Source organism: Neovison vison, chromosome 13 (assembly GCF_020171115.1).
Source record: "Neovison vison isolate M4711 chromosome 13, ASM_NN_V1, whole genome shotgun sequence".
NCBI lineage: Eukaryota > Metazoa > Chordata > Mammalia > Carnivora > Mustelidae > Neogale > Neogale vison.
In genome coordinates, this window is record NC_058103.1 from 65,005,794 (window position 1) to 65,027,356 (window position 21,563).

The 21,563-nt window shown below is 40.1% G+C and overlaps 1 protein-coding gene across 2 annotated transcripts in view; it reads right to left on the bottom strand.

Annotated features, from left to right (window-relative positions):
- The window catches only part of AKAP6 (A-kinase anchoring protein 6), a 552,477-nt gene that overhangs the window by 408,314 nt on the left and 122,600 nt on the right, over nt 1-21,563 (bottom strand). For both annotated transcript variants that reach the window (XM_044232056.1, XM_044232057.1), the window contains one exon: nt 8,802-8,941. The gene's annotated coding sequence lies outside the window, so the exon portion shown is untranslated. The remainder of the gene's footprint in view (nt 1-8,801; nt 8,942-21,563) is intronic.

A 21,563-nucleotide genomic window follows, 5' to 3' on the forward strand; every position in this document is an offset into this window, starting at 1 on the left:
CATTCATAGAGACTCCAGAAGAGTCATAACCTAGTAAGTAGTACAGGTAAACTACCCATGAAGTAACTGTACCCATAAAGTAACAGTAGATGGCTCCAGATCCGCACTATACCTTACAAATAAAATTCTAAAATGTCAAAATGGTTTGCAAACCATCTAACTTCTTCTAGAGAAAGTTAGAAAATCTTTAAAGAAATATGACAAAATGTAGCACATATAAGGTAAAATTCACTGGTTGGCATCTACTCAAAAATAGTAACAGAAAATTTTCTATCTCTTATAAAAAATACACACCTACAAATCCCAGATAGTCAATACCTCTAAGCAGAATAAACACAAAGAAAACCATTATCAAATTGAAAAAAAAAAAAAAAGTTAAAGAATAATCTTTAAAGTAGTCAGAAGAAAGGGGCACCTGGGTGGCTCAGTCAGTTAAGTGTCTGCGTTTGGCTCAGGTCATGATCTCCAGGTCCTGAGATTGAGCCCTACAACAGGCTCCTGCTTAATGGGGAGTCTGCTTCTTCCACTCCCTCTGTCCCTCCCCACAACCTGTGCTCTCTCATTCTCTCAGACAAATTAATAAAACCTTTAAAAAAAAAAAAAGGAGTCAGAGGAAAGACTTTATTTAACAAAGAACAAATAAAAATGATTGTAGGTTTCTTCTAAAAAACAGTGCAAGGCGGAAGACAACTAAATGATATTTTACGATATAAAAGAAAAACACTATCAACCTAGAATTTTACAACCAGTAAAAATATCTTTCAAAAGCAAATCCTTTTTCAGAAAAAATTGAGAAAATTTATCACAAGCAACATTCTATCATAAGAAATGTTAAAGGAAGTTCTTTAGACAAAATATAAGTAACACAATAGAAATGTCTATCTACACAAAGAAATGAAAGGCATTAAAAATGGCAAATATGTGGATATGCACATATACATAAGATATTCTACCATTTAAAAATGTTAAGAAGCACTTCACTGGCTCAGTCAGTGGAGCATGTGACTCTTGAAGCCCCACACTGGTTGCAGAGATTACTTAAAATATATATTTTTAAGGTTTTTAGAAGATAATTAACTGGGGTTTTTTTTTCTTTTTTTAAAGATTTTATTTATTGGGCACCTGGGTGGCTCAGCTGGTTAAGTGCCTGCCTTCAGCTCAGGTCATGATCCCAGGGTCTTGAGATCGAGCCCCGCATCCAGCTCCCTGCTCAGCAAGAAGCCTGCTTCTCCCTCTCCCTCTGCCTGCTTGTAGTCCTTCTCTCTCTCAAATAAATAAATAAATAATTTTTTTTTAAAGTGTTTTATTTAGGAGCGCCTGGGTGGCTCAGTGGGTTAAAGCCTCTGCCATGATCAGATTCAGCTCAGGTCATGATCCCAGCATCCTGGGATCAAGCCTCACATCGGGCTCTCTGCTCATCAGAGAGCCTGCTTCCCCCTCTCTCTCTGCCTGCCTCTCTGACTACTTATGATCTCTGTCTGTCAAATAAATAAATAAAATCTTTTAAAAAAAAATAAAGTGTTTTATTTATTTATTTGACAGACAGAGACAGTGAGAAAGGGAACATAAGGAAGGGGAAGAAGCAGGTTTCCTGCTAAGCAGGGAGCCCAATGCGGGGCTCAATCCCGGGATCCTGGGATCATGACCTGAGCCAAAGGCAGACACTTAATGACTAAGCCACTCAGGTGCCCCAATAATTAGCTGTTTAAAGCAAAATAGTAATAATATATTGTGGGATTTACAACATAAATAGAAGTAAAATATCTAACAGCAATAGCACAAAAGCCAGAAGGGGAGAAATTAAAGGTTGTTAGATTCTTGTATTATATACAAAGTAATATAGTATTTAAAGACAAACTGTGATAAGTTAAAACATATGGTAAACTTCCAAGCAATATAGCAAATATAAAGGAGTTAGAGGATATAAAATAATAAATATTCACTATTAAATACTACTACTAAACTAATACTCTACCCAAAGGAGGGGAAGAAATTAGGGGAAAAGGAAGTGAGAGTAGATAGAACAAATAAAAACAAACCAGAAGGTAGTAAGTTTAAATCCACTTTGTAAATAATTACACTGGCTAAACATTCCAATTAAAAGGCAGGGATTAGGGAGCACCTGACTGGCTCAGTCAGTAGAGTGTAGGACTCTTAATCTCCAGATTGTAAATTCAAGCCAAACATTGGGTGTAGAGATTACTTTGAAATAAAACCTTTAAAAAATAAAAACATAAATAAAATAAAAGGCAGGGATTAAAAACCAAGGCCCAACTGCTTGCTGTATACAAGAAATTCACTTTAGTGCTGTGAAGTGTGTAAACCTGGCAATTCACAGACCTGTACCCCTGGGGATAAAAATATACTATATGTTTATAAAAAATAAAAAATTAAAAATTTTTAGAAAATAAATAAATAAAAAGAAATTCATTTTAAATATAGAGACAAAGATAGGTTAAAATTTAAAAAATGGAAAAAGATATATCATGAGAAAGCTAAAGCATCTATTTTAACATTAAACAAAGTGAACTTCAGAACAAGGAATAACACCAAAAAGTAAAAGGGACATATGATAATAATAAAGGAGTCAGTTCATCAAAAGGATGTAACAATCCTACAGAATTTCAAACTCCTAACAGTTTCAAAAAACAAGAAGCAAAAACTGATGGAACCAAATGGAGAAATACCTTCTTTCATAGAGTCTTCTTAAATCTTTTGCCCATTTTTATTGGGGTATTGGTTTTCTTTTTCCTGAATTGTTAAAAGTCCTTTGTATTTCTCAAAACTCACTGAACTTTACATTTAAAATATGTATATTTTATTTATGTAAATTATACTTCAATAAAGTTGATTTTTTAAAAAAAGCAAAGCTTGTGTTGGAGGGATGATTAAGTTGCCACCTGCGTCTTCAATTCTTGGATTCAGTAATAGTGATTTAAAACTTAAAGCAGACTACAAAGTAAGATGTATAGTGTGATCACATTTGTATAAAAATAAACATGTGTGCATGCACATATAAATATGTACAGACAGATGTGTTCCCCAAATATTTAAATGGGTTTTTCTCAGGTTTGAAACAGAAGTGCATTTTACTTTGCGAATTAGACTTCTGTTAGTGTCAGTCAATAACAACAACCCTATTAAGGTCTTTGTATGGGAACTGCTGTCCTACAAATATACTTACCCTAAAAATCTACTTATCTGCACACAGCTGACAGGCAAAGGACCAAAACTAGATAAGACTGGAGAGTCAATACGATAACTCTCAGACACTGCAAACATTGTCTCTCTCTGCAATTCATTGTCAGCTCATCAAGATGCCTTGTGCTCTCCTGCTCACTCTTTTCTCTTAGCCAGATGAGTCAAGATATGAAAGATAGCAGCCATTTAACTTATTCCTTTGGTCACCACAAGCAAAAGTCCAGACTAAAGTCTTTTTCTGCAGATGACAGTATCTCTTCTCACCAGAATTGTCTTCCAGGACTAAGACCCTACCCTGCCTCATCACGGACTGCCTGAGGAAGTCATCTCCCTCAAAATCTTTACCTCAACCTAGTTCCCACTGCAGAACAGGTCAGCCTCTCCTGCCTTCACCTTCAAACTCAATTCCAGCCAAGCCCATTTCTCTGGAGTCTCTCCAATATTGTGAGTTTTATGATGTATGTGATGGAGGCACACATGTCCAGGGTTCAGTAGAAAACCCACAAAACATAAGGCAGAACAGTGTCCCATCACTTCATTGCCTCTGATCAGCTGGTGAGTTCTGGCAATGTCACTTATTAGCATCACTGTACTTCAGTTTCTGATTCCAGGAAATGAAAAGCTAAATGGAGATCTTTTCCAGCTCTCATGCTAGAATTCTGGAGATATTTTCTGCTCTTTAATGACATTCTGGAACACAGCCCAATTCCTCCAGTGGCATATCTGAAAGTCTAGCATATATATTTCTGTCTTTAAAAATGCAGATGAAGTGTATCATCTTCATTTTCAGGGACCCTGTTGAATAATGGGGCCAATTCTCAAAACAGAAATTAACATATTCCAGCAGAAGGTGAAGCCTTCAGATAAATTCTCTCTATCTCTCCTACTCCCATTCCCTTGCCCTTGTTCTGCCCACCCCCCAGGCTTTTCCTTCTTTCTACCTCTTCCTCCCTCTCTCTGTCTCTTTTTTCTCACTCACAGACCATATGAGGCATGAATAAAGCAGCACAGGCAACAATCAGAAATCTAGTTAACTTGCTGAGATAGATTTGTATATAAGATTCATAACAAAGTTGTTTACACATGAATACTAATTTATGCTTATTTAGCTCACTCAGAATTTAGTTAAGAGCAATCCTCATGTGGACACTTGCAGGTTGTCGCCCAGGGATCCCAGGGGTGTCATACAGAGTCAGTGACTTCTTTGTAGAGGAAGAGGCTTTAGATCAGAATCCATTGAGAAGTTGCTTTCTTCCCAAATAGAGGCCAGGTGGATCATACAATTGCTGTCTCAACTGCTCAAAGGTCAGAGAGAAACTGGTTCCAAAGAACATGCTTTGGAAGAAAGTAAACCTCTTTTTTTTTTTTTTTTTAAAGATTTTATTTATTTATTTGACAGAGAGAGATCACAAGCAGGCAGAGAGGCAGGCAGAGAGAGAGGAGGAAGCAGGCTCCCTGCTGAGCAGAGAGCCCGATGCGGGCCTCGATCCCAGGACCCTGAGATCATGACCTGAGCCGAAGGCAGCGGCTTAACCCACTGAGCCACCCAGGCGCCCAGAAAGTAAACCTCTTAATAAGCAAGACTTTTCATGTATTTGTGCAGAAACCTGAAGGAACAGAAATGCCTAAAGCATGTATGTGTGTGTGTATATATGCATGTATATATATATACATGCGTACACATGGAAATAAATTCTCCATTGCAGAGAAAGAAGAGCTATAGACCCAAGAACAAGACATCAGAGAGAAAGCTCTGAGTAAGTCAAGAGCAGAGATACTTGAGTCAAGGAGTTGTGCCAATTTCCTAATCAGGAGGCAGTGGAAATCGAACGTGAGAATGACGTCTCGTGTTATTTGTCATTTTCCTTTAAATTAACACTTAGCAATCTGAAGTCCTTTGCACTTGACCCCTTAGCTGCTTTCACAAAGTTCTCGGTAAAGAGCCTTTCCTCATGAATCACTGAGGAAAGATGTCTGGGTAGAATTGGTCCCAGAGAACAACTGTAGATCCTAGACCCATAGCACAAAGAAGCAACACTTTACACACTGATACTACGCAAGGTTTACTCTCTGCTGGGTGTGGCATGTATCGTACTGCAGCAAATGGCAACATTTAACAAGACAGAGGCCACTAGTAGCAGGTAAATGAATAATAATCATCTTAGTGAAACAGAAGTTCCATTCAAACTATGCCATCAAAAGATAAAGGTCAAGAAGAATTCCTTTCCTTCTATGATCATATAACCTGACCTCCTGGACTTTGAAGCTTGAATCAGAGTGAACATTTAAATAAACGTCTTCGATCTGCATAATGGCTGCTTTTGCCTTGCAGCTTCTTAGGGCCCACCTTCTTTCCAGGGCATCAGGAGGATACAGGGGATTTCTTTTCAAAGATGAAATCCTAGGGAGACCCATGACAAGTGAAGTTCCAAGAAAGTAATCCAGAGCTATTTCTCATTTCAAACTTACTCCTTGCCTAATGCCAAATAAATCACAGCATGAAATATTCATAAAGCCCCCATTAATTCCATAACCATCCATTACTGTAAGTGGAATCCATTTTTGCAATCGTGACTTTCATTATTAGCATAAACCATACCCCTTCACCCATCCTAACCCATCCATTCTCATCCATCCCCAACCCCTCATATAGAAGCAACGTTTTCAGAGTTTTAGGCCCATGTAGCACTTTGCCAGTGACAATCATGCACCCTAAAACCCAAACAAGAAAGAATAATGTGAACTTTGCTCTCCCCTTTTCAGGGAGCTCATTAAAGGGTGGGGCTATACAACCACAAAACGGGCTAAACCCGTTCCTATCAAGCCAGTTCATCAGAGGTATTTTAACAGCATAAGGAACACCAGCCTGGGGCCAGGAAACAGAGGTTCTGCTCCTAGTTCTGCCACACATTTTGACCTCAAACAAATCATTTCACCCCTCTAAAATTCCAGCAGTGGGGTTGAGATTCTCTCCCTCCATTACGAAAATTCTATGATTCTTTGACTTCTTGTAGGTAGCCATAATCAGCTACCCCTTGCTTCTCTCCTCCCCATATCACTAAGCAACAATGACAAAACATGAGGTGACAACCTTAGAACTTCTCAGTTTTCCTTCCCATCCTGCCATGAGCATTTGTCTGGTGGTTTTAAAAATATCCTAAATAGGGATGCCTGGGTGGCTCAGTTGGTTAAGCCACTGCCTTCAGCTCAGGTCATGATCCCAGTGTCCTGGGATCAAGTCCCACATCTGGCTCCTTGCTCAGCGAAAGCCTGCTTCTCCATCTGCCTCTGCCTGCCACTCTGTCTGCCTGTGCTCACTCTGACAAATAAATAAATAAAATCTTTTTTAAAAAAATATCTTAAATACTCTACAGATGAGGACAATGCAAGACACAGAATCTACACGGAGAGATTCTATTTATTGCTGTGCTACCGTGAGAATTAACATAGTCTAGAAAGAAAGTCCTCCTCTCTTTATTCTAGCAAGAATGAATACAATGACTAGATTCCTCTTAGGCTAGAGTCTGGTGTCACAAATTAAGGGATTTTCCTCCTTGGTAGCATATCCCCAACCTAAGCCTTGAGTTTGCAGGGTGCCTGCTGTGCCTCAGATGCTCCTAATTCCAGCACTGAACACAGTACTGGTGGCTGCTTGTGGTCAGGAACTAGCCCTTCTAGAACCTACTGCTGGTCACTTATATGCACAATGGTAAAGGAAGAGAACAAGAGGTGGGGGAGGAAGTGTGGAATGGCAAATGAGACCGGCAACTGTTCGGGGGCAAATAGCTGCATTTCAACAGGGCTCAAATTCTCAAGGTAGCACAAATGGCAAAAGATACTCATTTTGTACACCATTCTTGAAAATCCACTAGGAAGACACCACATAGGGACCAGTACTTGGCCACACAATAACACTGCTTTTCTCCACGGTTGGAAGAGTTAACTTTTTCTTGGGTTGAAAAGGGATGAAAAGTTGACTTGCGTTCAGGAGTAGTGGTTAAACCCAGAATCGCCCTTAGCTCAGGGAGATGCTCCACCCTGGGGGGAATGAGGGAGCTGAGATCAACTGAGGAAAAGAAAAGCGTGTCTCCCATCTCAAGAGAGCTCTCCAAGCAGGCCGATGCTTATTGAGTGAATTGGAATGTAGAATGAGTCACAATATTTAAATTTCTTTCCAAATGTTCCGGGTTGAATTTACATACGTTAAATTACACATGATGTAACTCCACTCTGCTGTCAGCAGGCAGGCATACTGGATTTTCTGGGACTTGCCAAATTCAGATAGTCTGTCGCTGCCTCAGAATATGTGATAAATGACAGGTTTCAGAAACTACAGTTATTCTAGAAAATGATACAAGCCCTTGGAAGATAAAGCATTCATTTTTTCAGACTAGAATAAGAAATGACGTAGTACCTTGATGTACACTGACACACTCAGACACATAAACTCTGGTTTCCTATTAAAAAGCATTCCAATCCTATGGCCAGAATCCTCGATAATGGTATTTTTGACAAAGACTTTAAGAATAGCTATCCTTTTAAAGTTGGTTCAGGACAATTCTTTTTTCTGCACACCTAAATATTTTTCTGATGCTTGTAAGTAGTTTTCTCCTCAGCTTCTCTCTCTACTCTTCACTGAGAGAAAAAAAAAAAAGTAAAACCCCGCTCTCCTGTGTAGAATCTCAAAATTCTATCTCAGAGGGGCGCTTGGGTGGCTCAGTGGGTTGAGCCGCTGCCTTAGGCTCAGGTCATGATCTCAGGGTCCTGGGATCGAGTCCCCCATCGGGCTCTCTGCTCAGCAGGGAGCCTGCTTCCTCCTCTCTCTCTCTCTGCCTGCCTCTCTGCCTACTTGTGATCTCTCTCTGTCAAATAAATAAATAAAATCTTTAAAAAAAAAATTCTATCTCAGAATGGCACATGATCTTTCTAAGGCAGTATTTCTTTAAGCAGGGGCTGCAGGCAGGGCTCTGGGCCATGAGGTGATTTCTGAGCTGGTGGCAAGAGGGTGAGGCCAGGGCAGATACCAAGAGCATTCAGGTGATAGCAGCAGCAGCCTGTGGACTCCTCATCCTGGCTGCCCCCACCACTCCCTTCCCAGGGAGCCACACCCAAGTCACTGCATCCTTCCCTGTTGGGGTCAACCTCCTCCCATGCAAAGCAAAGCCAGTGTACCCCTCCACCGTCCCCCTCCATCATAGGCAGTGAACTCCAGCAAGCATCTCTTGAGGGCCTGCTCTGGACACTCCTCTGAAACCAGCACTTGAATCCTGCCCTGCTTTCTTTCTGACATGAGATGATGAAACTGGACACTGAGCACACCATGCCATTGGTCAGCAAATTTTCTAAATTGGGGTATCTATAACACTTACTGAGCACGAACAATGTGCTAGATGTTACACTAACCACTTTTCATGAAGTAATTCATTGAATTCTTCCTACAATCCTGGAAGTCAAAATAATTATTATTCCCAAATTACCGATGAGGAAACTAGGCCACCAAGGGAAAATGCAACCTGTCCAAAGTTCTCACAGCAAGGACACGATGGAACTAGGACCTGAGTCTTGATGTCTGACTGCAGCTGGTACAAAGCTGTCCTCACCTCAAAGCCTCCCTGAGCCTCCCACTTTCAGACACAAGGGTAGATTCCAGGCAGAATTGCAGAGGCAAATTCCCAGCCAATGACTTAGTTCATGAGAGGTTTCGAGAGCGTTGGTATCAGCAGAGAGGAAAGTGAGGCAACTGGAACGGAAAAAAAGCAGAGAGAAAGGAAATAAATGTTTGTTGAGGACCTGTTGGGTGACTTCCAGCCTTGTAGGGTATGTATTACTAATCCTGTTTTCACATACACAAAGACACTAAGGTTCAGAAGATTAAAACCAAAGGTTGGTTAGGACCCCAGTGAGCTGCAGATGAGCAGGTACAAGCTTCATCCATCTGGGAAAATGGAGATGAGACTCCACAGCTCACGGGACTCTGGGCCCTGCAAAAGCAAGGCTCTGGGGGCAGAGTCTAGGGACAGAGACTGATTAAAAACTGAGAGAAGAACTTGAAGTACCTTGGGTAGACATGCCATGGGAGGATGGTTTGGGCCAGATGAGGTAAGCTAGAAAGGAGGGAGGGACAATGAAGCTCTATGTCCCCTGCCTTCCCTCTAAAACAAACTGTGCTCTGCCTCTTTCTTCCCCCATTGCTCTGCCTCCAGAACTGTCTTATTTTTGTTCTCCTCCTTTAATTGTCCAACCAGTGGAATTAAGGCATACTCTTAATATATTTATTGAATACAGTCAGATGCTTTCACTCAATTTTTAAATTAATTAAATGGGTAATTTCCTATCTTTACCATTGCCCAGAAAATCACTAAAATTAAAACCAAGTTTCTCTTTGTAAGGAAGGTCACCCCATTGACATTTTCTACATTTCTTTAAAAGAAAAAAGGTTTCTCACTCCTATCATAGATTAGGAGCTTTGGCTGCATGTTTCTCCACTATTACCATTTTTTAAACTAAAACTTCAGGGATTTGTTGTTTTGATTTATAGGTCCTGCCAAAAACACTAAGAAAAACTCTTTCTTAAGAGGCTCTTAACTGAAATCCTCCCAGAAATCTTGAGAAGTGGAAGATTTGACACGGATGTCTACTCTCTGTACCCCCCAAAAGTGATTTTAATGATCAGGAATCACTTTTCTTATGTAACAAGGACTCTAGCAGCAGATGATTCTGGAGGTGATGCAAGGGTTTGAGGACATTGCTAAGGACCAGAACTTTGTCCTTCTGCTAGATCATTCTCAGTTGGCAAGCATTGTTTTCCCTTTAAAGTGATAAAAAATTTTGTACCTTTTCTAACTATATGCCTCCTGAAGGGATATTCTGTTAAAATGCTTTATTATCTTAATGTCTGAACCAGCATTTTCAATAACATAAAACAACTTCAAGCCCAAATGTAAGTGAAAAAGAGCTCTCAAAATCATCCTTCCTTCACCAGATGTTCTATTGATCTGCACGCAAGGTCAGGTAGACATAGAGATGGGGAGAGAAATAAACTACAAACTACATTCTTCATTCTGGTACAGGAGACACACATAAAGAGATAATTGCAGGTCACCCCTCCAAGCACTGTTAATGAGGAAAGAGGAGAGAGTGGGACCCAGACAAGGAGCAGGTGAGGTTGCCCGAAGACAGTAAGGAAGGCTTCACCAAAAAGACACTTCGCCTAATCTGGAGGGACACATAGGCATTTGCCAAGCAAATCAAGCAGCATTTTCAGTGGCAGGAAACAATGGATTTACTGCAGAGAAAAGTTGCTGGAGAGGCAGTTCAGATTATAAAAGGCTTTAGATGCTCAGCTGAGGCAAACTGAGGGGGAGGTTCTTAAGTCTGTCAAATTCTAGGAAGATAACTTGCAACAGTGTGAAGAGAAGTTTGTACAAGGAAGCGACTAGAAAGGAGGCAGCTGTAGTCCTCAGCAAGATGTCATAAGGACTAGACCAGAGGGTGGCAGAGAGGAGTGAAGAAGACAGGCAAATCATGGATTTCCAAGGTGGACAGGACAGGATTTGTTAAATGATTAAAGGTGGAGTGACAAGGAGGAGACACTGTCAAGGGCAATTCACAGATTTTCAGACTTGATACAGGCTGGTGATGCCACTCACAGAGATTAAAAATAAAAAACTTGGTGGGAGCTGCTAAGCTCAGCTTTTAAGTGTTGAGCCGGAGGCCCAGAGAGGCATCCAGGTCAAGATCCAATCAGAGATGCAGAGCCCAAGCCTGCACCCAAGTCAGCAATGCTGGGAGGTGATGGCTTGTTAGGGTGGGGGGTGGCGGGGGGTGGGGTGTGGAGACAGGGGTAGAGAAAAGAAGCAGGCTGAGAAGAGGAGACACAGGATGTAAGGAACAAGACAAGATGAGGAGAGGGAACAGGACATGAAAAAGGGAGCAGTCTTTGTGTTTTACCCCATAGGAAAGGCATAGAGCTACCTCAGTCCTTCCCAACCTTCCACAAGTAACGCTGTGTAAAATAAGAAAGCAGAATAGAGTATAAGAAAGCCACTGATTTCTGCACATTGACTTTGTATCCTGCCACGTTGCTGAATTGCTGTATGAGTTCTAGTAGTTTAGCAGCAACGGCCACAGTCGCCAAACTATGGAAAGAACCAAGATGCCCTTCAACGGATGAATGGATAAGGAAGATGTGGTCCATATACACTATGGAGTATTATGCCTCCATCAGAAAGGATGAATACCCAACTTTTGTAGCAACATGGACGGGACTGGAAGAGATTATGCTGAGTGAAATAAGTCAAGCAGAGAGAGTCAATTATCATATGGTTTCACTTATTTGTGGAGCATAACAAATAGCATGGAGGACAAGGGGCATTAGAGAGGAGTAGGGAATTTGGGTAAATTGGAAGGGGAGGTGAACCATGAGAGACTATGGACTCTGAAAAACAGTCTGAGGGGTTTGAAGTGGCGGGGGGGTGGGAGATTGGGGTACCAGGTGGTGGGAATTATAGAGGGCATGGCTTGCATGGAGCACTGGGTGTGGTGAAAAAATAATGAATACTGTTTTTCTGAAAATAAATAAATTGGAAAAAAATAAAAATAAAATAAAATAAAATAAAAAAGAAAGCAGAATAGAAACAGAACACATGATCTGCATCACAGAGGACAATGAGCAGCAGCCAGGAAGAGACAGGAAGAATGACTAATCAATTACTTCCCAAAGTCTTTAATGACAGGAGACAAAAAAAAAAAAAGAAAGCTAAGCAGTCTGAAGTAATTTCATACAGGAGAAAATAATCCTTCACTCTTCAATTGTCCTTGAAGGAATTACTCTATTAGATAATTATTAGTTTCGTTATCTGGAAAATTCACTTAGGTAAAACAGCATTTGTGAGAGTATCAAGATAAAAGAATTACTTCCATTTATAAATATTCAATTTTCTCCAATTGTGTTAAATGAAAACACCGTCTTTAAAAAAAGTAACTGGTCTGGGTCATCTTAATATCTTTATAATACTAGAAAATGAATCCAACCATTTTAAAAATCACATTGCAATGGAGCCTAACAGACCATGTAGAGGATGACAATCAATAAATACTCTTTTCTGCTGATGATTAGGCTGGTCCCTCTTCCCCAGCAGGCATCCAATCCACGGCCACTTTCCTCTCTTCCAGGCACGAGCTCCCACTGACTTCAAAGGAAGCTTTAAAAATGGATTAAAGCAAAGATCATATATTGACTTCAAAAGGAGCGATGAAAACACAAGAAGATATTTCATAGGGGAGGGGATGGAGATGGAAATTTTGCTCCTCTTATTATTTCATACTTAATGAATACCTCAGCATTCCCTGTACATTCCGCCAAAAGTGTTTTCTGCCCTTTGCAAGACTTTCCATTTGGATGACATCATAATAGTCGTTTATTCTTAAAAAAAAAAAAAAAAAAATTCTAATGCTTGCTCTAAGTATTTCAGTATTTTTTTTTTAAGATTTTATTTATGTAACAGAGAGATACAGACAGAGAGAGAACACAAAGAGACAAAGCAGCAAGCAGAGGGAGAGAAAGAAGCAGGCTCTCCTCAGAGCTGGGAGCCTGATGCGACTCGATCCCAGGACCCTGGGATCCTGACCTGAGCCGAAGGCAGCCACTTAACCCACTGAGCCACCCAGGTGCCCCAGTATTTCAGTATTTTGTAAAAGATTTTATTTATTTATTCATTTGAGAGAAGGAGTAAGAGAGAGAGAGAAAGCACAAACAGGGGGAGAGGGAGAGAGGGAGAAAAGCAGGCTCCCTGTTGAGCAGGGAGGCCTATGTGGGACTCCACCCCAGGACCCTGGGATCGTGACCTGAGCCAAAGACAGATGCTTAACGGACACAGTCACCCAGGTGCCCCAATATTTCATTATTATTACAAGGATACTAAGTGTTAGTTTTCTCCCTACAGGGTGGTCATGACAATACAATTTTGTCACATCATGGAAATATTGCCATTTTAATTGTATACCATAATGTTACTATGGAAAATGATGAGAACTATTCTTGATAGCATAATGCTCTTCTATTATACAGAGCCAGATCTGATTCTTAGGTCTCTCCTCCTCTCCCAAACTGCAAATCATTTAAAAGAATACATTTAGGACTTTATGTATAAGTGGCCACCAGGACTGCTGTCTCTCTGAGTGATGATCATTAATGTACTACCACGACATTAAGATACAAAAATTAAAATAATTCACTCTTCATGGTATTGAAGAGACTCTGAAAATCCAAGTAGGGTTTGCCTTCTCCATAAAAAAGAAAGAGAGAGAGAGAGATTCATTGTAAACAGTAATTATGATTAATCAAGGGCTCTTAAACAAGTATTGTGAGTTCATAAAACTCCTACAGAGCCCTCTAAACTCGCAAGGATTCTGGTGTTCTGCTCAAGAGGTAGGACAGCCAGCTAAAATACAAACTAAAATTGAATGCAGGTAGGATTGATATGGAAGAGGAAAGTGGCCATTTTACCCAAATGATCAGGCCTTTTCTAGGTATATCCACACTCCTGTGACTGCCTGTGCTCATGGCTGGCCTGTGTCCCTCAGTATGACTCACCCTGACTTGTAGACACATTCTTTCTCTCTCTCAAACACACACACACACACACACACACACACACACACACACACACTTCTATATGACTTAACTATATGTGGGAGTTGTGAGCAACATGATGCAGAAAAGAATGTGGGAGGAAGTCAGAGATATCTCTACTCTAAACTCATAGGGAAAACAGAGGACCACATAGCTGAATGTGTTACATAATTCCAAGGAGAGAAGGATCAGACACAACATCACATTTGATTAAAGTCCATAAAAGGACTCACAAATGAAGTAACAAAACCAGTGGGACTATGTCAACAGTAAGTCAGAATAAGCAAAAGAAAAATTACATCAAACCAGTAAGGAAGTGCAAAGGACAAAGGTATGCACTGATCTAGCTAAGAAATCCAAGCCTGACTTTAAATTATGAGACCAGAAGCTGCTCAAGAAAAGTGGTATTTCCAAGATCTCATGTTATATACCATATGCAGTTAGAAGAGGAATCACCAAAATATTACCTTCTTCAGTTTACTCAATGAAATCCAAAAGCAAACAGCTCAAATAAAAACAAAAACTGAAAATACATTCTCCTTATTCTCAAATAGAAGATTGGTTTGAGTCTATTTGCATTCACGTTTTTTTTTAAGATTTTATTTATTGATTTGACAGAGAGAGAGAGATCACAAGTACACAGAGAGGCAGGCAGAGAGGCAGGCAGAGAGAGAGGGGGAAGCAGGCTCCCCGCTGAGCAGAGAGCCTGATGGGGGGCTCAATCCCAGGACCCTGAGATCATGACCTGAGGGCAGAGGCTTTAACCCACTGAGCCACCCAGGCACCCCTGCATTCATGTTTTGTTTGACAGATAAGTACTTTTAATAGAAAACTTTCATTTAAAAACAGTACTAATTTCCTCTGCATTTTGTACATTTTATTTAGCCACAAATAGACTCTGACAGAATAATTACTATATGAGAGGCACCACATAAGACCTCAAAATGAAATTTTTGTGGGCTCCATCCTCTCAAGCCATGGGAGGGGTGCAGGGCATGAATAATGACATGCAATCCCACCAACAGTGTAAGAGGGTTTCCCTTTCTCCACATCTCTGCCAATACCTATTGTTTCTCGTGTTGTTGATTTTGGCCATTCTGACAGGTGTGTGGTGGTAGTTCATTGTAGCTTTGATTTGCATTTCCTTGACGACAAATGATGATGAGCGTCTTTTCATGTGTCTGTAGGCCATCTGTAAGTCTTTGGAGAAATATCTGTTTGTATCTTCTGCCCATTTTTAATTAGATTATTTTGGGGTGTTTCGTTGTATAAATTATTTACATATTTTTGACACTAAACCTTTATTGGATATGTCATTTGCAAATGTCTTCTCCCATACTGTAGGATGTCTTTTAGTTTTGCTGATTATTGCCTTCATGGTGCAGATTTTTATTTTGATGTAGTCTAAATAGTTTATTTTTACTTTTGTTTCCCCCTCAGGGGACCTATTTAGAAAAAATTGCTGCAGGTGATATCAAAAAAGTTATTGCCTATGTTCCCTTCTAGGATTTTTATGGTTTCAGTTCTCAAGTTTAGAACCTTAATCCATTTTGAGTTTATTTTGGTGTATAACGCAAGAAAGTCATCCAGTTTCTCTCTTTTACATGTAGCTGTACAGTTTTCCCGATCTCATTTGTTGAAGAGACTGTCCTTTTCCTACTGGATATTCTTTCCTGCTGTGTTGAAGATTAATTACCCATATTATTGTGGGTTTATTTCTGGATTTTCAGATTCTGCTCCCAAGATCTATGTGTCTATTTTTCTGCCAGTACCATACTGTTTGGGTTACTACAGTTTTGTAACATAACTTGACATCCAGAATCGTGATGCCGCCAGCTCTACTTTTCTTTTTCAAGATTGCTTTGGCGATTGGGGGTCTTTTATGGTCATTTTTCGCTTTTTACACTCCCCCAATCCTGCCTTTGCCCTCCACTCCTCCCCTCCCTACATTCATTTGGTCAACTGATCCACTGATTCCATTTCTGGATTATCTCCTGAATTAATCAATATCTCTCATCATTCAGGCTCTCATCACATTCTTACCATCTCTCATGGTACTACATAGGTGATCAAACAAGTACAGTAAACATTAATAGCATAATCTGGATGGTTAGTTATTTAAGCACTCATTACAGAATTATTTCAACTTTGCTGTATGTTTAAAAATTATTCATAATAAAATGTTGCTATCATCTAGAGGATAGCATCCAAAACATCTTAGGTAGGTCCTTCACAATCTGGCTCCAATAAACCACACCAGCCTCTCATTCTCCCTGCAATTTGCACCCTATGTTCTAGCCAAATGAAATGAGTCAGCATCTCCCAATGTCATATATACTCTCCTGTAGCCAAGGCTTTGTCATCCTTTGTCACCTTTGTCATCCTTTTCTCTTTGTCAATGGAAGGCCCTTCCTTTATTTCTCTGACAAATGTGTAAGTATTCTTAACAGCAGCTTCTCCTGGGGGATGACTTCTTAGAAAAAATTAGCTTAGCTTACCAATATATCAATCAGTTATTGTCAAGCTGTGGTTGGTGGTCATGTATGTATTTTTCCCAAAAGCACTAAAAGCTTCTTGATAGACTATATCTCAATCTTTAAATATAGTCCCAACACTTTTAGGGCCTAGTCCCAACATAGTCCCAACACTTTTTAGGCCCTCAAAACCTGTTTCTGAATTAAACTGTATGCCAGGCCAAGAAGTGTGCTATTTCCTTTTTCTTTCTTTTTTTTTTTTTTTTTAAGATTTTATTTATTCACTTGACAGAGATCACAAGCAGGCAGAGAGAGGGGCATGGGGAAGCAGGCTCTATGCTGAGCAGAGAGCCAGATGCAGGGCTTGATCCCAGGACCCTGGGATCTCCCTGAGCCAAAGGCAGAGGCCTTAACCCGCTGAGCCACCCAGGTGCCCAGGAAGTGTGTATTTCTTATACAAAGTTGTCAGTTACTGTCTCTGGCCTTTTCCTTCATTCAGTAGCAATCTGTTTGTCCTCTGTTCCATATAACAGTTGTCCTTGTTACCCCTCATCTCTAATCAGAGATAACTATTGTTATCAGGATGTACAGCTGCTATATTTTAATCCAAATGGGATGCACATATTTCATATTTCAAGTCTATTTTCTATAATTATGTAGTAATTATTTCTTCTTTTAAAGACTTTTACAATAATATACAAGTTAGGAAGAACTCACTTACAGCTAGATGACACTTTGTCTATTCCTAGAAGGCTAACCATGACCTTACACACACACACACAGACACACACACACACACACAAAGTAAGTTTTTGAAAAGAACCAGAATCATCAGACTCTGAAAGATTAAGAAGTTCCTCAGAGTCTTTACTCAAATTTGTATCTAACCTTCTCATCTTTTCCTAAAACTTGACAGGCAATGATTAGCAATACCTCTTCAATACCTCTTGCTTCACCTCCCTTAATCATTCCGTGTTCTCCTAAGAAACAATCTCAAAAGAAAGGCAGAAAGAAAGAAAGAACCTCCAAACTACAAAAAAAAAATCTTGCTAATCCCTCCTTCCACTGTGTTGAGAAAAATTATTGTCAGTTAATGAGTCAATGCTTGATTCCAAAACACTAAGACTTGCCATTTTCTTTATTTTGTCTCTAGCGTCCAAAACCAAAAATGTAATTTTTAACAACTGCATTTATTATAAAGTAATTTTACTATCGTGAGAAATATATGAGTATATCCGGGTTCACAGAGATGGCATCTCATTTGGATGACTAATATTTCTTATCTATTACAAACACTACATCTGATCCACTAAATTTGCCTTGGTCCAAGTTTCACTGAACTAAAACATCCACTCCTCCATCTGCCAATGGTGTATTTCTTTATTAAAATCTTCAATAGTGACTCAGAATTCCTCTACAGTCACAGAAATCCACAAAGGACCCATCAAAAGTAAAAGAAAAATGTTAACAAAAAGCATTCATGAAATGGTTACAGTTTTCCTTTGCATAGCAAGTGTTGCCTGGCTCCTGGCCTGTTAGCTACTCTCTCAGCATGCTAGCCTCCTCAAAACACCATGGATCCTTCCATAGGGCAATTTGCTTGTTCAATCCCTCTTCAACAGTGGGGATGGTAGCAATTCTATACCCCCAGGACATAGTACAGTGCCAGGAACAATGCAGGGAAAAAAGGAAAGAAGGAAGGAAGGAAGGAAAAAGAGGTAGGGGTTATGGCTTTTGTATTGCTTATGATGTCTTTTAGGTCATTTATTTTTAGGAATTAGATAGTTAATTTCCAAGTTTCTAAAGTTCTCTTGCTATTGTTTAATATATAATCTTTGACTTCTCAATATTACTGTTTAAACCAGCAAATAGCTCCCCTTAAAATTTGTTGACTCAGTTTTGCAACTTCAGGAATTGACTGAGACTCAAGCCAGGAGTCATCATAATCACTCCTTTTGCTCTTACACAAAGAAAGAGGATGCTATCATGGAGCAGAATACATGAAGAAGGAGGCAAATCCCTCCAGTATTAAAACAAACCTGCCCAAGTCTCTGCATGCCAGTAAACCCAGAAAATACAAACTCCAAATACATCTCTAACCACTTACTCATCTGTTTATATTTTGAGAGCCTTTATAAGAATAATATATTTTAGCTTTAAGAGACTATCTTCCCTTCCCCTATTATTTAACAGTGAAATACAAGATTTATTTTATGCAAGTTACTCAGTCCTTCTTCCATTTCACCAGCATTAATAGAGCCACTGGTTTCCTCCCTGATCAATCAGTAAGTTATTTATGGCTAAGCCTCCAGACTGCGCAATTAGAGACCCTGCAGAACTCTGCTAATGTCATGTATCGGGAACAATTCTACTTTGCAGGAAATCAAACTCAGTTGTTATTTGGGTTCACTTCTGGTAATTATGCAATTAAACGATACTTTGCATATCTAGCATGTTCAGCAGCAATTTTTATAAGAATTCCTCATAAGAACCTGGAACAATACCATCAGACCAATAGCATCATCTTTAGTGGGAGAAGGTGGTTGGGTTATGGACATTGCGGAGTGTACGTGCTATGGGGAGTGCTGTGAAGTATGTAAGCCTGATGATTCATAGACCTATACCCTGGGGCTAGTAATACATTATATGTTAATTAAAAATTAAAAATTTTTTTAAAATAGCATCATCTTTAGGAGACAAAAAATGATGGTGGCCAGGGACCAAGAAAGTTCTTGCCTTCCATGTGGAGGTGGGGCTCCTCCTCTGAGGGTGACCACCAAGCTGCTTCTCCAGCAGCAGTTTCTGGTTTGTGCTGATTTGTCCACAGTCTTTCAGTCTTTCACTAGGGCCCTCTGGATGGATGGTCGATATTTCAGAATCTCTGACCCTGTCCTGAATATGCCATGTATTGTACGTCCTGTGGCCAAAGTAGAACAAAACACACTGGCTTAGAAATAATGGCCATGTCACAGACTGATGGTAAGCCACACTTCATATTCGGAGTAAGTCAGCCCCTGAAGGGATAAATTCAATGCTTACAAAGGATTATTCTCTCCTTTACTTATGCAAGAAAAGATTCTTTAATTCAAAATTCAATACACATAATGTGCATGTGATGGTTAATTTTATGTGTCAACTTGACTGAGCTAAAAGATGCCCAGAGATAGCTGGTAAAACATTATTCTGGGTCTGCTATTGAAATAGTAGTTCTGTTAAAGCAGTAGACCAAACAAAGGTATTGACCTTTCCAGAGCAGGTGGGTATCAGCCAATTTGTTGAGGGCCTGAACAGAACAAAAAAGTGGAGGAAAGGTAGATTCACTCTCTCTACCTGAGCTGGAAATCCGTCTTCTCCTGTCCTCACATATCAGTGCTGCTGGTTCAAGGACATTTTAACTCAGACTTGCACTTATCCCCTCTGCACCCCAATTCTCAGGCCTGCAGACTTGCACTGAATTATAGCATCAGCTTTCCTGGTTCTACAGCTTGGAGACAGCAGATTGTGTGAGTTTTCAGCTTCCATAACTCTGTGAGCCAATTCCTATAATAAGCTTCTCTTTCTCTCTTTCTAAACATATATATTTTTATTTTTATTTACACATATCCAACACACATCCACATTTTTATTTACACATATGTAGTTCTTTCTCTCTGGAAATTCCTAATATAGTACAAAAACCATAAGACAACACTTGAAAGGAAAGGAAACAACAATCTCAGGATCAAGAGAACATTTATTACAAATAAGTCTTACCAGAACAAAGTCCCCTCACTTTGTTTTTAAATGGGTTTACTGGATAAGCAGTTCAGAAAAATTTAAGAGATGTATATGCCTGTCTAGATTCCATCAAGAATTTTGATGAAGTTGGTCATCATGTGGACAAGGCAGTAGAACAATAGGCAATCAGTAAGAGATCTCGTGACTTTGTCTAACAATTACTGGTTTCTGGGTCCTTATCAGTCTAAAAGAGGGTTCTTGGCACCATATCACATTCACTGTCCCCTGCCTGTTTTGGACGACAGGTCTGTCCATTAAGTGTTTCTCAAATCCATCCACTTCCTTCTATCTCCCTCCACACCTGGGCACCAGTCCTGGCTATATTCCATCCAGGTCCCTGCAATGACCAATGTCGGCCTCCATCTTGTTCCCTTCCTGTCTTTTCCCTGCATTTTAAAAGGGGGCCCATCTTTTCTATTCTGCCCCATTTACGCCTATTGTTCCAGCATGATTATTATTAATACTTTCATTCCCAAAGGTGCCCATCCTAGTGGGCGAAATCATATATCTAACCTTATACAGTATAATTCTAACTGCAAACACTCCCTTGCTCAACTCTCTCACAGTGGCTGCCCTCCGCCCTTAAAGCCCAAACTTCTTCAACAAGCCTTTCTGACTTGTTACCCACTAAACTGTAAGTATCATGAAAGTGGGGGCTTTTGTTGTTGATGTTGTCATCTATTCCATTAACTGCCATAACCCAGAACAGTGGCCGGCACAGAGTAGATGCTCAAATGTGTGTTGAATGTTTTGAATGTTGAAGGTTTTATGGGGCCCACAGTCTGGGCACTGCCTCTGTCTCCTACTGCATGTGTCTCTGTCTTTTCTTCACAGGCTAATTTTCAGTTGGACTTTCCTATGTTCAGTCCCTATCTTACCTCCAGGCTTTTGCAGGTGTTCTTCCTTCTGCCCAGGACATGCTCCTCCTTCACCCACTTCTACGTCTCTCATTTCCATCATCTCCCACCCAATTCTTGTGAAGTCCAACTTTCAAGTAACTTTCTCTGAGAGGCCTTGCCCAGGCTGCTAGGAAATATCCCCCCTATTTGTGTACACCACCCTGCTTCCCCTAGGCTAATCTGCAGCATACTTTCCAGTTAACTATTTCTGCACTCACTTGCTCACTCTCTCTCTTTCAATTTCCTAGTCTGTTTGTTCCATGATAGCACTTACACATAGTCCCAGCACCCAAGCACCTACTACAATTTCTACCTCCTGGGAAGCAATTAATAAATTACTGTTGAATTAGTTAAAATAAACTAATGGGATCTTAAAGCTACAGTATAAAGATGAAATGGTATGACAGTCCTGCAACAGATTATGTTCAGGCCTGTGTACCATAGGCTAATGGAAACAAAGTCCCTGCCTGCTCAGAGAAAAATCATCAGGAGGGTTAATAGACTGTAAAATGGAAACTGTGATAATTCACCCTGGAAAAGAGACATGGAGGGAGCCAAGGAAGGAGGAAACAAAGGACA